This window comes from Balaenoptera physalus (genome assembly GCF_965194825.1).
Source record: "Balaenoptera physalus genome assembly, chromosome: 2".
In the NCBI taxonomy this organism is placed as follows: domain Eukaryota; kingdom Metazoa; phylum Chordata; class Mammalia; order Artiodactyla; family Balaenopteridae; genus Balaenoptera; species Balaenoptera physalus.
Genome location: NC_138883.1, coordinates 36,048,656 through 36,062,173, shown reverse-complemented (window position 1 = coordinate 36,062,173; position 13,518 = coordinate 36,048,656). Strand labels below are relative to the sequence as shown.

The 13,518-nt window shown below is 45.4% G+C and overlaps 1 long non-coding RNA gene across 1 annotated transcript in view; it reads right to left on the bottom strand.

Moving 5' to 3' along the window:
- The window catches only part of LOC309655982, an 84,354-nt gene extending 71,773 nt beyond the window's left edge, over positions 1-12,581 (bottom strand). The window contains exon 1 of the long non-coding RNA XR_014261103.1: positions 9,100-12,581. This is a non-coding gene — a long non-coding RNA (uncharacterized lncRNA). The remainder of the gene's footprint in view (positions 1-9,099) is intronic.
- Between the last annotated feature and the right edge of the window lie 937 nt (positions 12,582-13,518).

Sequence of the window (13,518 nt, the reverse complement as noted above, 5' to 3'; positions counted from 1 at the left end):
CACTGTTGTATAAGCCCCCAGGCCCATTGTTCCGGCAGGTGACAGCCAGTGAAATGACAAGCCTTGGTCACCAGAGCACAGGGGACTTGCACACCACATCCCTCTTGCGGATGGCAGGAAGCTCTTTAGTGTGCCCTACTTAGCTCTCAGCTAGGAGGAGAAGGCTGCTCTGTTCCCAAGAAGCCATTCAGTCATAATAGATATGGTGAGAAGGATAGCCCAGAGGCTGTAGGTTAGGAAAACACATTTATTAGAAACAGCCCAAGACCGCAATAATTAAGTGATGCAAAGGAACGCAAGTAAATGAAATCTCAACCGATTGTATGTGCTCCACCCCCTCCCCCTTCCTCTCTGTGCAGCAGCCCGAGCTGGAGAAAGCAGGGTCAGGAGAGGAGGAGTTCTGGAAGGTGGGCCACCCCCCCAAACTCTCCTAGAAAGTTAGTTCTGAAGGGGGAGAGGGCAGCAAGGACCTGGATCCATTGTGTTCTGTCCCCAGACTCAGCTGGCAGTTTTTGTATAACTATGGACCAGACTCTCTGTACTTCAGTTTCAAGGTTTGCCGGGTCCAGATTCCTTATCCTAGTGTATTTTGAAGAGCATAAAGTGGTTCTTCAAAAAAGCATCGAAACAAAAATAAAAAGCACAAAGATGACTGCAATGATACACTTACACAGTTTTTTGTTTTTTTTTAAAATTTGTTTATTTATTTATTTTTGGCTGCATTGTGTCTTCGTTGCTGTGCGTGGGCTTTCTCTAGTTGTGGCGAGCAGGGGCTACTCTTTGTTGCAGTGTGTGGGCTTCTCATTGCAGTGGCTTCTCTTGTTGCGGAGCACGGGCTCTAGGCACGTGGGCTTCAGTAGTTGTGGCACGTGGGCTCAGTAGTTGTGGCACACGGACTTAGCTGCTCTGCGGCATGTGGGATCTTCCGGGCCCAGGGCTCGAACCCGTGTCCCCTGCATTGGCAGGCGGATTCTTAACCACTGTGCCACCAGGGAAGTCCCACTTACACAGTTTTATCGTCCATTCATTCCCTTAACAAAAATTTGTTGGATGCTACCACATGTCAGGTGCTGAGACTATAGCTGTAAATGATCATAATGATGAGCATGATGATAACATCAGAAGCAATAAAAATAACCAATCCTTGTGCTTACTGTTTTCCAGGCACTGTCTTAAGTGTATCAGTACATGAATGCATTCATCCTTGCAGGAACCCGGGACTATACAAGACAGCCCAAGGCGCAGGCCCAGCCCAGAAAGAGCATGTAGGAGGTGAGGCAAGACCTCTGCTGGGAGAGATCCAGAGGCTGAGGGCACGTGGAGGGCCTGACCAGCTCCCGGAGGCTAGGGAAGACATTGGAAGCAGCTCTGTCTGGGCCCATCACCAGCCACTGAGGCAGGAGGAAGAGGTGGCCTGGAGCCACTGTGAGGGGACCACAAGATCAATAGTTCTGCTGGTTGGAGTCTGAGGTTGTGGTGAGAGATGTCGGGGGAGGAGGGTAGGGTAGGAAGACTTCCTAAAGGAAGAAACGAGGGATGTCCCCCGGAGACCTGAAGGCCGAGTGGGAGCTGGCGAGGCAGGCATGGGGGTTTGGGGGACATGGCTAAGGTCCTGGGAGGTCTGAGGAGAGGCTGGACCATAAGGTGCTCAGACACAGGCGCCTGTGGGTGGATGGGGACCAGGCCATCACGGCTGTATGCGGAAGGCTGTACTCAGGAGGCAGCGTGTTATTCTGAGGGCACAATCAGATTTTCCCTTGAGGAAGAGCATGCCGGCTGCAGTGTGGGGCGTAAAGAAAAGAGGACAGGGAGGTGGGGGGGTGGCAGGGAGATCCTAGGAGTCTGGTAGAGCGATGGCGGTGAGTCATGAGGGCTGTGGCGTCATTCAGAGGCACAAAGGAGATGGACTTGAGAGGTAACCAGGAAGTAGGGTGGGAGAGAGCGATCGATACAGGGTGATTCTTGGGAACCCCACATCTGTACAGAGCAGTGACAGCAGTGGGGCTGAGGAGGGAGGATCAGTAAGGTCTGCTCCTGTCACCGCTCATGTTTGCTCTGTCTCCCCCTCTCCTGCCCTCCTAGGGTCACAGAAGAAGGTTTTTCCACCAAAGGGGGATGGATGCCATGTCCTGCTCAGCCCTTTCCCTGTTGTCCCCTCCTTCCTGTCTACAGCCCACTGCCCGCCTTGGTCCTCAGGGCCCTGTACACACCATTGGTTTAAGTGTTCATGTAACTCTGTATCCACAGAGGGGATCACTTTTGAATGCAAACTTCATGGCAGGGCCTGGCAGCTCCCCAGAGGGCTTCCTCAGGAATCTGGTGGCCTGACTCAGCATCTGACACTGATGCATTTGTTTCCAGATCTTTCCTGACATCAGCTCTGTCAGTCTGCAGGCTTTTCTTTCTCCTACAAGAGATTCTTAATCTGGGGTCAGACTCCCTCAGGATCCATGGATGGGCTTCAAGGGGTCCAGGGTCACTCTGGGATTCTACGTAGAGTTTTATTGCCGGTGAGGTTTTTCTGGGAAGAGCACACCTAGCTTTCAGAGTCTCTGAGGGGTTTATGATCCCCAAAAGCTTAAGGCTTGTGGGTCTGGGCTTTGATTTCAAGGTTAAAATTTTTTCTGGCCAATTTTCCCTCTCATTATCACCATCACGTCCCAGTGCTAAAGTCCTTGGACAGAGTTCACCTCATCTCTTCACAGTAGTGCTAGGAATTAAAAATAAGCATTTGCCTGTTAACTCTTGCTCCCATCTTGCCCTGAAAAGCCTCTGCTACCCTGCAGTAGATAATTCAAAATCCTAACCTCACATATTTATATTCTGTGGTAGGAAAAAATCGTTACCAGAGGTCCTTCATCCCACGGGTCCCATCACTTTTGAAGAGGGATGAGCTTGCTGTGTACTTGCCTTATTTTAGGTCTTCTGATTTGGCAAAAGCATATTAATGGGAGCAGCTGCTGTTTGTTGGTACTTATATGTCAGGCACTGTGGTAAGCACTTTACTGGTATTCTCTCATTTCAGACACTAGAATTATCTCAATTTTAAAATGAGGAAACTGAGGCATAGAGTAAATAGCCAGTAGGAAGCAGCAGACCCAAGTGGTAGAATCCCAGATGCTTTGTCTTAACCTCCCGTTAAGCCCTATCGTCCCTTTATCTGTTCCCTTGTGACTCCCCCATCCATCCCCTCCCATCCAGGAGGTCACTGCTCCAACTTGCTTCCTAGCTTGGAATCAGTACCATCTGGAGTCAGGTTCTAACCCTTCTCACTGAAGTCCCTTTTGGAAGCAATGGACAAGAGCTATTGCACAGAGGAAACAGTAGCTTTTTAATGATAGGAACAGCCAGAATCAATATCTCTCACCAAGGGGTGATTTGAAAGGTCAAGAAAGTTTCTGCTGGGCTTCCCTGGTGGCGCAGTGGTTGAGAATCTGCCTGCCAATGCAGGGGACACGGGTTCGAGCCCTGGTCTGGGAAGATCCCACATGCCACGGAGCAACTAAGCCCGTGCGCCACAACTACTGAGCCTGCGCGTCTGGAGCCTGTGCTCCGCAGCAAGAGAGGCCGCGATAGTGAGAGGCCCGCGCACCGCGATGAAGAGTGGCCCCCACTTGCCGCAACTGGAGAAAGCCCTCGCACAGAAACGAAGACCCAACACAGCCATAAATAAATAAATAAATAAATAAATTTATAAAAAAAAAAGAGAAAGTTTCTGCTGTCCTCAAGTATTTCCTAACCTACAATTCCAATGTCCAAAATCCTAACATTAGAGATTCATCGCTTTGGATTGGTTTTTCCCCACTCCACTTTCACCTCTTAAAAAAATAGGAATAAACTTGGGGATATGAACTGGGGAGTTCCATGAGCTATAGTGATAGCCCTGAAAGATGTGAGGGCAGAGGATGTTCAAAGAGGGAAGAGAGTACATAAAAGGACACTCCTTGAAAGTATTGCCAAGGACCAGCCCTGCATATGACCCCTACCCTCTCACCATGTTGGAAGGAGTTTTGTGGACTAACTCATCACTGGATCTCCAATATCAGACTCTCCAGTGTCCTGGCTAGTGCTTCCACAGCTGGTAGAGTCTGCAGGAGGACAGTCCAGCCCTGTTCAAAACTCTTGAGTGTTCCCTTGCATTTCCCCTTTGTGAGGTTGGGGAGCAAGTGATCTGTCACTTCTGGGAAGTCAGCCAATGGCCTGACACTACCTGATAGTAGAGGGACCAACCTTGGTATCTGGGAAAGGTGGTCCTACAGTTATACCACAGGGGCAACATTATCCCTAGGGGGCCAGGAGGCAAGTGGTTAGCTAATGGCTTGAGAACAGCCCCCAAGAGCCCTCCCCTCGGTCCCAGTGTCAGACATCATGCTTTCCTTTTTCCTGTGGAGGCCACTGGACTATTATCTGGAAGAGACTCTGTTATGAGTTGAGTTGTGTCCTGCCAAAATTCATATGTGAAGCCCTAACCCCAGTGCCTGAGAATGTGGCTGTATTTGGAACTAGGACCTTTAAACAGGTGACTAAGCTAAAATGAGGCTTTTAGGGTGGGCCCTAATACAATCTGACTGGCGTCACCCTTATAACAAGAGGGAAGTTGGACACACAGAAAGGCAGCAGGGATGTGCGCGCACAGAGGGCCCACCATGTGAAGAGGCAGCAAGAAGGCGGCCATCTGCAGGCCAAGGAGAGAGGCCTCAGAGGAAATCACCTGCTGACACCTTGACCTTGGACTTTCAGCCATCAAAACTGTGAGAAAACAAATTTCTGTTGATTAAGCCAACAAGTCTGTGGTATCTTGCCAGGGCAGCCCTAGCAAAGCAATACAGACTCTGTGACATTTACAGCAAAAGTCTCCAAAATGGTATGTACCTAGATGATCCTTTGAGATGAAGGAAGAAAATATTATAACAGCTATGTCTATTGATTTCTATCTGATTCTATGTTAATTTCAATTTCTTCTGTATATTGCAAAATGTACATAACAAATGAGTATGGTAGGGCATGCATATCACATATAACATATTGGGGATGTAGGCTTAAACATTTTTATAGGTGGGATGAATAATCAAAAAGTTTGGAGATGACAGAGCCAAGATGGTGGCTGTCTGTGTATCTCTAAATCCTAAAGACAAATAAGAATAATTTCTCTTCTCATAATTACAAGTGCCCTAAAGAGTTCATCATTTGTTTCCTACTCTTTCCCCAGCTTACTTAAGGTGTTCCTTTTGGGGGGGTGATGAAAATATTCTTGAATTAGATATTGGTGATGGTTACACAAATTGTGGATATACTAAAAACTACTGAATTGTACTCTTACAAAAAAATAAACAACAAAGTTGCATTTTCCCCTCTGCCATTAACCTTTTTGGACAATGAAGAATTATTGTCAAGGTCCCCCCAACATACATGAGACAAATACCCCTGTAGCCCTTCCTCTGCCTTTCATAATTGCAGGAGGTACAACTCTACATGCATGTATTATATTACTGTGTTTTTTATTTTTCTTGTATTTTGGTGCTTGGACATCTTGGGGTCTTGCTGACCCAGGAGGGATTGTCCCTCCCAGGACTAGCCAGTTTCTAGAGATAGCGAGCAACTCACCTGTGAGTGCACCTTTCATATGCAAACCAATCAATCCAGAGCCCATACCCTGAACCACCATCTTTGTTCAGCTCTCACACTCAGGGCCACTATTGTCCTGCCCTAATCACCCCAGGGCCAGGTACCACCGAACTAGAGACAGCCTCAACACCCCAAAGCCTAGAGAAATTATTCAGACTAGGTAACCATAAGCCTGCTTACTCTGCCTCACCCATTCCTTCTAGAGGAACCACATAGAGGCCCTTGCCATGTTTTTCCCTTACTCCTCCTGACCAACCCTGGTGCTTCCCCATTTGGCCCTCCTGCATGGCATACCACACTTCCCACTTCTAGGGATCTGTGAGTAAGAAGAACTTCTTCCTCCATGACAGTCATTTCCATGTTTGTGTGTCTCACTACACCTGATTAAAGCAAACCCTGGGTACTCTTAAAACAATTCATACCTGGAAGACTATCAACCCTGGCCTGATACTTTGCCAGACATCACAAGATAATCAAAGAAATCAGTGCATCTATGATTCTGTGAGTGTTTCCTCCAGGACTCCTGGACCCCACAGTTATGGATGGATTTTTCAAAACCACTTTGCCCTCTCGTAGCCACCACCCATTTCTACTCCATTATGAGTTACCTATGGATACCTAAGCCTTAACGTTCCTGGTGTCTCATATGCCATATAAACACACACACACACACACACACACACACACACACAAATGTGTGTATTGCATTTTTGGCTCATCAGTCATAGAGGTCCCAGGTAGTAGGAACTGGGTGATTTGGGTTTGCTCTGCATTACAATGCCTAGCTTGACAAAAATTAAAGCAATCCATCTGTCATCCTCTTCCTTCTCAAAGTCTGATTGGCCATCTCAGACATAAAATGGGATCAACTCTTGAGGGATAAGAGAGAATCCCATGACACAGGTGCTAGTACCCCACACATGCAGCAGACAACCACACAGAAGACCTCATATCCCCTTCCCTCAGACAACACAAGAATTTGAATTTTTATTAAATATGTAGATAAAAACCAAACTACTGAAACTGTTGAGAATAGAAGTTGAGCAGAAAGTCTTGAGTAGGTAAGTGCAGAATCGTGCACACCAGGAGAGAGGGAGGAGGAGAAAGTAAGCTCTGATACAGAAGGCAAGACCAAACTGGGACAAGAGAAGGCCATTTGGGGACATTTTTGTTGTTTGACTTCAACTGATGACCCTTTATAGCTTTGCCTCTTGCCCACTTTTCCATTGTCCTTGGGGAATTATTCTGGCCTGACCAGATCCACTGAATAGGAACCCAACCCAATGCAACACTAGGATTGGACAAGCCGTTACTTTCCATGACTGAGACCTTTCTTCTCTTCAAGCTTACCAAATGGCTCGGAGTTGATGGAACCATAAACAATAACCAAGAGTCTCAAGACTATTTGGCTTTAGGTCAGTATCTGCCTTTGGAAAATGAGATTCCTTATCTGTAAAACAGGGGTAATAATAACTATTTCATAGAGCTGTTGTGAATAGTAATAATTAATGCATATAGAAACTGGCCTGTACTCAAGGAAGGAAAGATAATGTCCCAAGCTCATGGGACCTTGTTAGAAAATTAGATTCTATTTCATTTATGTTCCTTTAAAAAAATAAAGGAAGAAGAAAGTACAATCTACGTCAAAGGATTAGTCTAGTCACATCACTTTCCTTCTAAATAACATGTCTCCTTCTGGTTGTATTTTGGATCCACTGCTAATGTGCATTAGTTTCCAATTTCCCTCCAGCCACTCTCCAGAAATGCAATACTGGTTCTTTGTCTTAGGGATATTTCATTTCCTCAATCATGTTAAATCAAACAAACCCTCCCATACCAGCAAACAGAAAGGAGCAGTTCTGGGCCTCTGAACTAATTTGCACTGGCAAAACTGATCAGGCCTTCCTCCAGTGTCTTAATTAGGAGTCTTAATCCCTTTTATTTAAAACCAGAAGAAATAAAGGACATGGTAGGAAACTCTGAGCATATTTATTTAATACAGACAAAAGAGGGTTTAGAAAGTTCACTTAATATACAGTGTCAACAGAAATATATGTCCCTTTCTTTCTAATAATTCTTCCAGGATAAAGTATTGCTCGTGCTCAGACTGGAACCATCAGCTTTCAATGTTCTCTTTCATTTAAAGAGACAGTTATTACCAACCCAGTCTATGTTTCCAGAGACTTTTGACAGGTTTGCTTTAATTTCTCATGTGACATAAGGAGAGAGTGACTCAGAGAAGATATTCAATATTGTTCACATTGAATTTTTTTAAATGTGATGAATGGGTGGTGGTGGATGGAGGTTGAACGTGAGAAAATGAAAACACAGTAAGGATGATAATGAATGATCTCTGTAGACTCAGATAGGTCTTCCTGCACAGAGGCTGGAATGCCTCTGGGATTTGGTATAAGGCAGGTTCTTCCTGAACCCCAGTCAAGGTGCTTCAGTTCTTGAGGAAACCAACGGATGATGTCAAGGTGCACTGATGTGGCTCTTCCAAGGGTTGGTGAAGTGTATGCTCAGCACTTAGAGGGGGCTCAGATCAGCATGCAGGGACGTCACCCATGGGTAGGATCAGTTTAGGTTCCTGGCAGCTTAATTTTTTACAGGACCACAGGCATGTGAGCATTTATTAAAAACCAGGTGAGGGTGTTGATAACTGAGGAGAACCCCAGATACTTTCAAAAGGATTCGGAAGAGATTCCATGGCTTAATGGGCCCAGGGCCCTGCTCAGTCTTCAGGACATTTTCTCCTACAGAAAAATGACTGGATCCTCAGAAAGCTCAGCCTCCTAAGAGGTGCACCCATTAGTTTGGATGCTTCTCAGCACTGAACTCAATGGACAGTCATGCATGACATCACTCTTAGGATGTTCTAGAAGAGTCTCAATGCCTTTGGTCTAAGGCAGTGTCTTATAACACTTAATAATCAATCTAGGGCTTCCCTCGTGGCGCAGTGGTTGAGAATCTGCCTGCCAATGCAGGGGACACGGGTTCGAGCCCTGGTCTGGGAAGATCCCACATGCCGCAGAGCGGCTGGGCCCATGAGCCACAACTACTGAGCCTGCGCGTCTGGAGCCTGTGCTCTGCAACAAGAGAGGCTGCGATAGTGAGAGGCCCGCGCACCGCAATGAAGAGTGGCCCCCACTTGCCACAACTAGAGAAAGCCCTCGCACAGAAACAAAGACCCAACACAGCCATAAATAAAAAAAAAAAAAAAAAAAAAAAAAAAAAAAATTAAAAAAAAAAAAAAATAATCAATCTAACTGGTGAGAGGTACCTAGGCTTGGGTTCACATAGAGACCATTGGTTTTATGTTCCCTTTCACGTAAAAAGACAGTCTTTTTAATTTTTATTTATTTATTTATTTATGGCTGTGTTGGGTCTTCATTTCTGTGTGAGGGCTCTCTCCAGCTGCGGCAAGTGGGGACCACTCTTCATCGCGGTGCGAGGGCCTCTCACTGTCGCGACCTCTCTTGTTGCGGAGCACAGGCTCCAGACGCGCAGGCTCAGTAATTGTGGCTCACGGGCCCAGCTGCTCCGCGGCATGTGGGATCCTCCCAGACCAGGGCTCGAACCCGTGTCCCCTGCATTGGCAGGCAGATTCTCAACCACTGCGCCACCAGGGAAGCCCGACAGTCTTTTTAGATGTAACTGTTCATGAGTTGGAATACAGCTAAATCTAGTCTGTACTGTCTTAAAAGAATTGATTTGATCACTTTCAAGAACATGGAGTAAGCCTAAATAGTCAAAACATTAAAAAAGAAAGTAACCTCAGTATTTAAAATACTCTTTTTAATGTGTGAAATAATTAACTGACCATGGCATTTTTTATACTTAAAAGTCATTGTCATATCTCTTATTTCATTTATTTTTATGGTACCCGTGTGAAGTTAAGTCATATTTCTACTTTACAGAAAAACAAAACAAAACAAAAACAACTAAGAAAGAAAGCTAAGTAAACTGTCTAGAGAAATACAGAGATACAGGGTTGGAGTTTAGTGTCTCAACTAGTAGACTCCGGAAGGATTTGGAATGAATAAATCGGCTGTTTGCATGTGACTGCACACTTTTAAAAGACAGGTGATGTTGAAAAGAATTAATCCTCTGAAATATCTTAAACATCCACCCCTGCAGTTTTGTTTACATTTTCCTTTAGGAAAAGATCTGCTTGAACATTAATCAACATCCCATCCAAATTATCAGTAATTCTGAAATTAGTGAAATCTAATAACATTTGATTATTTTACTGTCCCTCGGCACATAACCACTATCCACAATCTAAAGCCTGGTACTACATGATTATCCTATAAAGTGGCAGTTTTTTTGGTCTCCCAAAAGTTCTGCTTGGCTTTGCATCAGGTAGGTAACAACAAGAAAACAAAAAGGCCCACCTGACTCCTAAAGAGATGGAGAGGGTTCAGATGCGGGCAAGTCCATCCTCCTGTTTCCCCAAAGATGCTTTCGATTAATCTGCTGCAGACCCCACTCATGGGAAGAGAAAGCTGCATAAGCATATGAAACAATTACAGATCAGCACACCGAGCCGGCTGTCAGCAGAGAAAACTGCAAGCACCACTGAATAATTATGGCTTGAGCTATTGATTGGGACCACAAAAGAGTTTCATCCAAATGCTTTTAATTTGCCAAACAGAGGGAAGTGTGCTGCAGAGAGGTTGCTTCCAATAACGGCATTTCTCCCTCTGCTAATTAAGGGGAGAGTTTAACAAGGAGATTGTTTTTAAATCTTGCCAAGTAAAATCTATGGCCATTTGAGAGGTGGCTAATGAGAGGTGAAGGGCTTGTCTTAAGAAATGGCCTAAAACAATTGGTCTGGGATGGGCTTGGGTCCTGTGGGAAATCCTAGTCTGGTCAAGCACCCTAGATTCTCACTTGCCCGAGGGTTCATGCCCTGCTACTCTGAGAGATGCTGGGTCTAAGGCTGAAATAACAGTTGGAGCCCAAGCAGGGCTGAGGCCTCCTCTGTGGGTTCATGCACATTTGCTAACCACCTGTGACCTCAGAAGCTCTCTTTATCTCAACTTTTGGGGCCCACCCTTGATGAGGAATGACAATATTACCTAACTGGAACTGAGGAGTGATTTAGAAAAAGAACATTATTATTAACTGAAGTCCATAGTTTATTCAGATTGCCTTAGTTATTACCCAATGTCCTTTTTCTCTTCTAGGATCTATCCAGGATGCCATGTTACATTTAGTTATCACATCTCCTAGGCTCCTCTTGACTGTGGTAGTTTCTCAGACTTCCTTTGTTTTTGACAGCCTTGATAGTTTTGAGGAGTAGTGGTCAGATATATTGTAGGAGCTCCTTTATTGGAATTTGTCTGATGTTTTTCTCATGATTAGACAAATAAGAAACACAGGATAAAGTTGGCCTAATGAAGGTGAGGAGGAGAAATTAACCATAACAGGGAACTCCCTGGTGGTCCAGTGGTTGGAACTCTGTGCTCTCACTGCCGAGGGCCCAGGTTCAGTCCCTGGTCAGGGAACAAGGATCCCACAGGCTGCAGAGCATGGCCAAAAAAAAAAAAAAAAAATTAACTATAAAAAATATATGCAATAATTCCCTCTTCCCCAAGCATAACATAAACACACACACACACCACACACGCACACACACACATATACTTTGTGTCTTCCGACGTGCCTAGCTCCAGTCTCCAAAACAGTGATAATCTGACATCTGGATGAATGAACAGAGTGACGGATGGATACAATTTTTTCTCCGCTGCCACCATCTCTACTATCGTCATGTAACTCTATGTTAATGTCATTTTAAGTCTTTCAAAGGACATTCAACCACTTCTTATCATGACACATAAAATTCACAGTATGTGTCTTCACTCTTGTTTTAAGTGCCTCTCATGTGACCCTACCAGCTTAAACTGGCTACAATTGTTGTAAGACCCCAGTACTAGTGGGATCTTAAGATAAAACTCTGCTCAGAGGTTACAATATACTAAGCCCCTAAAACAACTCCATCTCTTTGTAGCCATCAACAACAGCTCTTGATCCTCAAAAACTGTCAAATACTCTGTAAGATGAAGTGCCCATCATAAAAGGAATAAAAATTTAAATAAATTGGAGTTTAACCCAGAGAGGAAAAGGTCATGGATGACCTAACTACAACCTTCTAGGATTGTAGAAGAGAGGAAAGAGTCACACAGACTTGAGTTCCTGTCCTGGCTCGGCCACAGACTAGCTGTGTGACCATGGGAGTTACTGGACCTCTCTGTGCTTCAGTGTCTCACCTGTAAAATGAGAAAAATAATGCTTACCTGGCAGAATAGTGGTCGCTTTGCAAGGAGGTAACACATGTAATGTGCTTAGCACTGTTCCTGACACAGACTGGTTATTCAGTAAAATTTAACTTCCACCTCACCTGCTCTGTGATCTTACATACGATAAAAGTAAAACCACTTCCTATTTTTATGGGTCTTCACGGCTTAGAAAGCATCTTCTCACGATTTAGGCTGATGAACCATTGTTGTCCTAGCCCTTCAAAGCCCAAGTAAAAGAAAATGAATTTTAATTCAAGTAACAGTGATTTGGGTTGGCCATTGAGATAACAAAACCTAGGACAAGTTATCTGGGGCACTGTGGACTCTGTCCTTGCGGGAGTTTCAAAAAGGAGTGAGGGGCTTCCCTGGTGGCGCAGTGGTTGAGAATCTGCCTGCTAATGCAGGGGACGCGGGTTCAAGCCCTGGTCTGGGAGGATCCCACATGCCGCGGAGCAACTAGGCCCGTGAGCCACAACTACTGAGCCTGAGCGTCTGGAGCCTGTGCTCTGCAACAAGAGAGGCCGCGATAGTGAGAGGCCCTCGCACCGCAATGAAGAGTGGCCCCCGCTTGCCACAACTAGAGAAAGCCCTCGCACAGAAACGAAGACCCAACATAGCAATCAATCAATCAATCAATAAATTTAAAAAAAAAAAAAAATTTAACTCTTATTTAAAAAAAAAAAAGGAGTGAGCAGCTCAGGCTACCCAGGGTTGACTTCACCACTGCCCAACAGCCATCAAAATCTTGGCTGATTGGAATAAGATGGAGGGGTGCTGGAAGGCATGGGAGGCAAAGGAATTGCTGTTAGCCCTCAGGATACTCCGAATCCACCTCTGCCCCTGGGCATCTTCCCAGGCTCTGCCTCCAGACCTTGTAGCTTCCTGGAGCTAAACTTTGGTGGAGACAGAGCTTAGTGCATAACCCAGGGTGCCAGAAATAGCTTGTTTCTGTGTTCTTTAAAACATCAGCTTAAATCCAACTCTGATCATCCTTCCACCCGAGCTTGTGAGAAACTCAGTTCCAGTCATTTAGGGGCTGTTCCCCAGGGCTGGGCCAAGGTTCTGGGGGCTCGTCTGGTGCCAAAGCCTTGCCAAGGCTCTTTGGTCCTGCTGAGACCTCCTGGCCATGTTGGGGGCGCCCTCCTCTTATCACAGTCACAGCCCTGACACCCACATTGCAGTTTTCCCACTAGGGGTCTGTCTCCCCTTCTAAAGAGTCAGCAGCTTGAGGGCAGAGCCTGAGTCTTTATTGTGCTGTCTCTAGAATTGGTGCAAGGGCATAAGAAGTATGTGTTAACGCATTAACAAATGTTTCCTTTATAGCAGGAAGTACATTAGATGATTTTTTTTCTTCACTATGTCTGTGAGCCCCCTGGGGGAAAAGCCGTTGCTTTTACCTCTGTTTCCTCAATGCCTGTAACTCCCCAACAAATGTTCCTTGAGTAAATGTTTGGATGGTGTTTGCTTTGTTGTGCATTGCTTTGTATGGCTCTGTCTTTGTACCTGTGCAGTTCCGTGGGCAGGGCTCTGAATTGGTCATTGTCAAAGAGACTGTCACATCTGTTTTCTCCTGCAGAGAGCCTCCAAA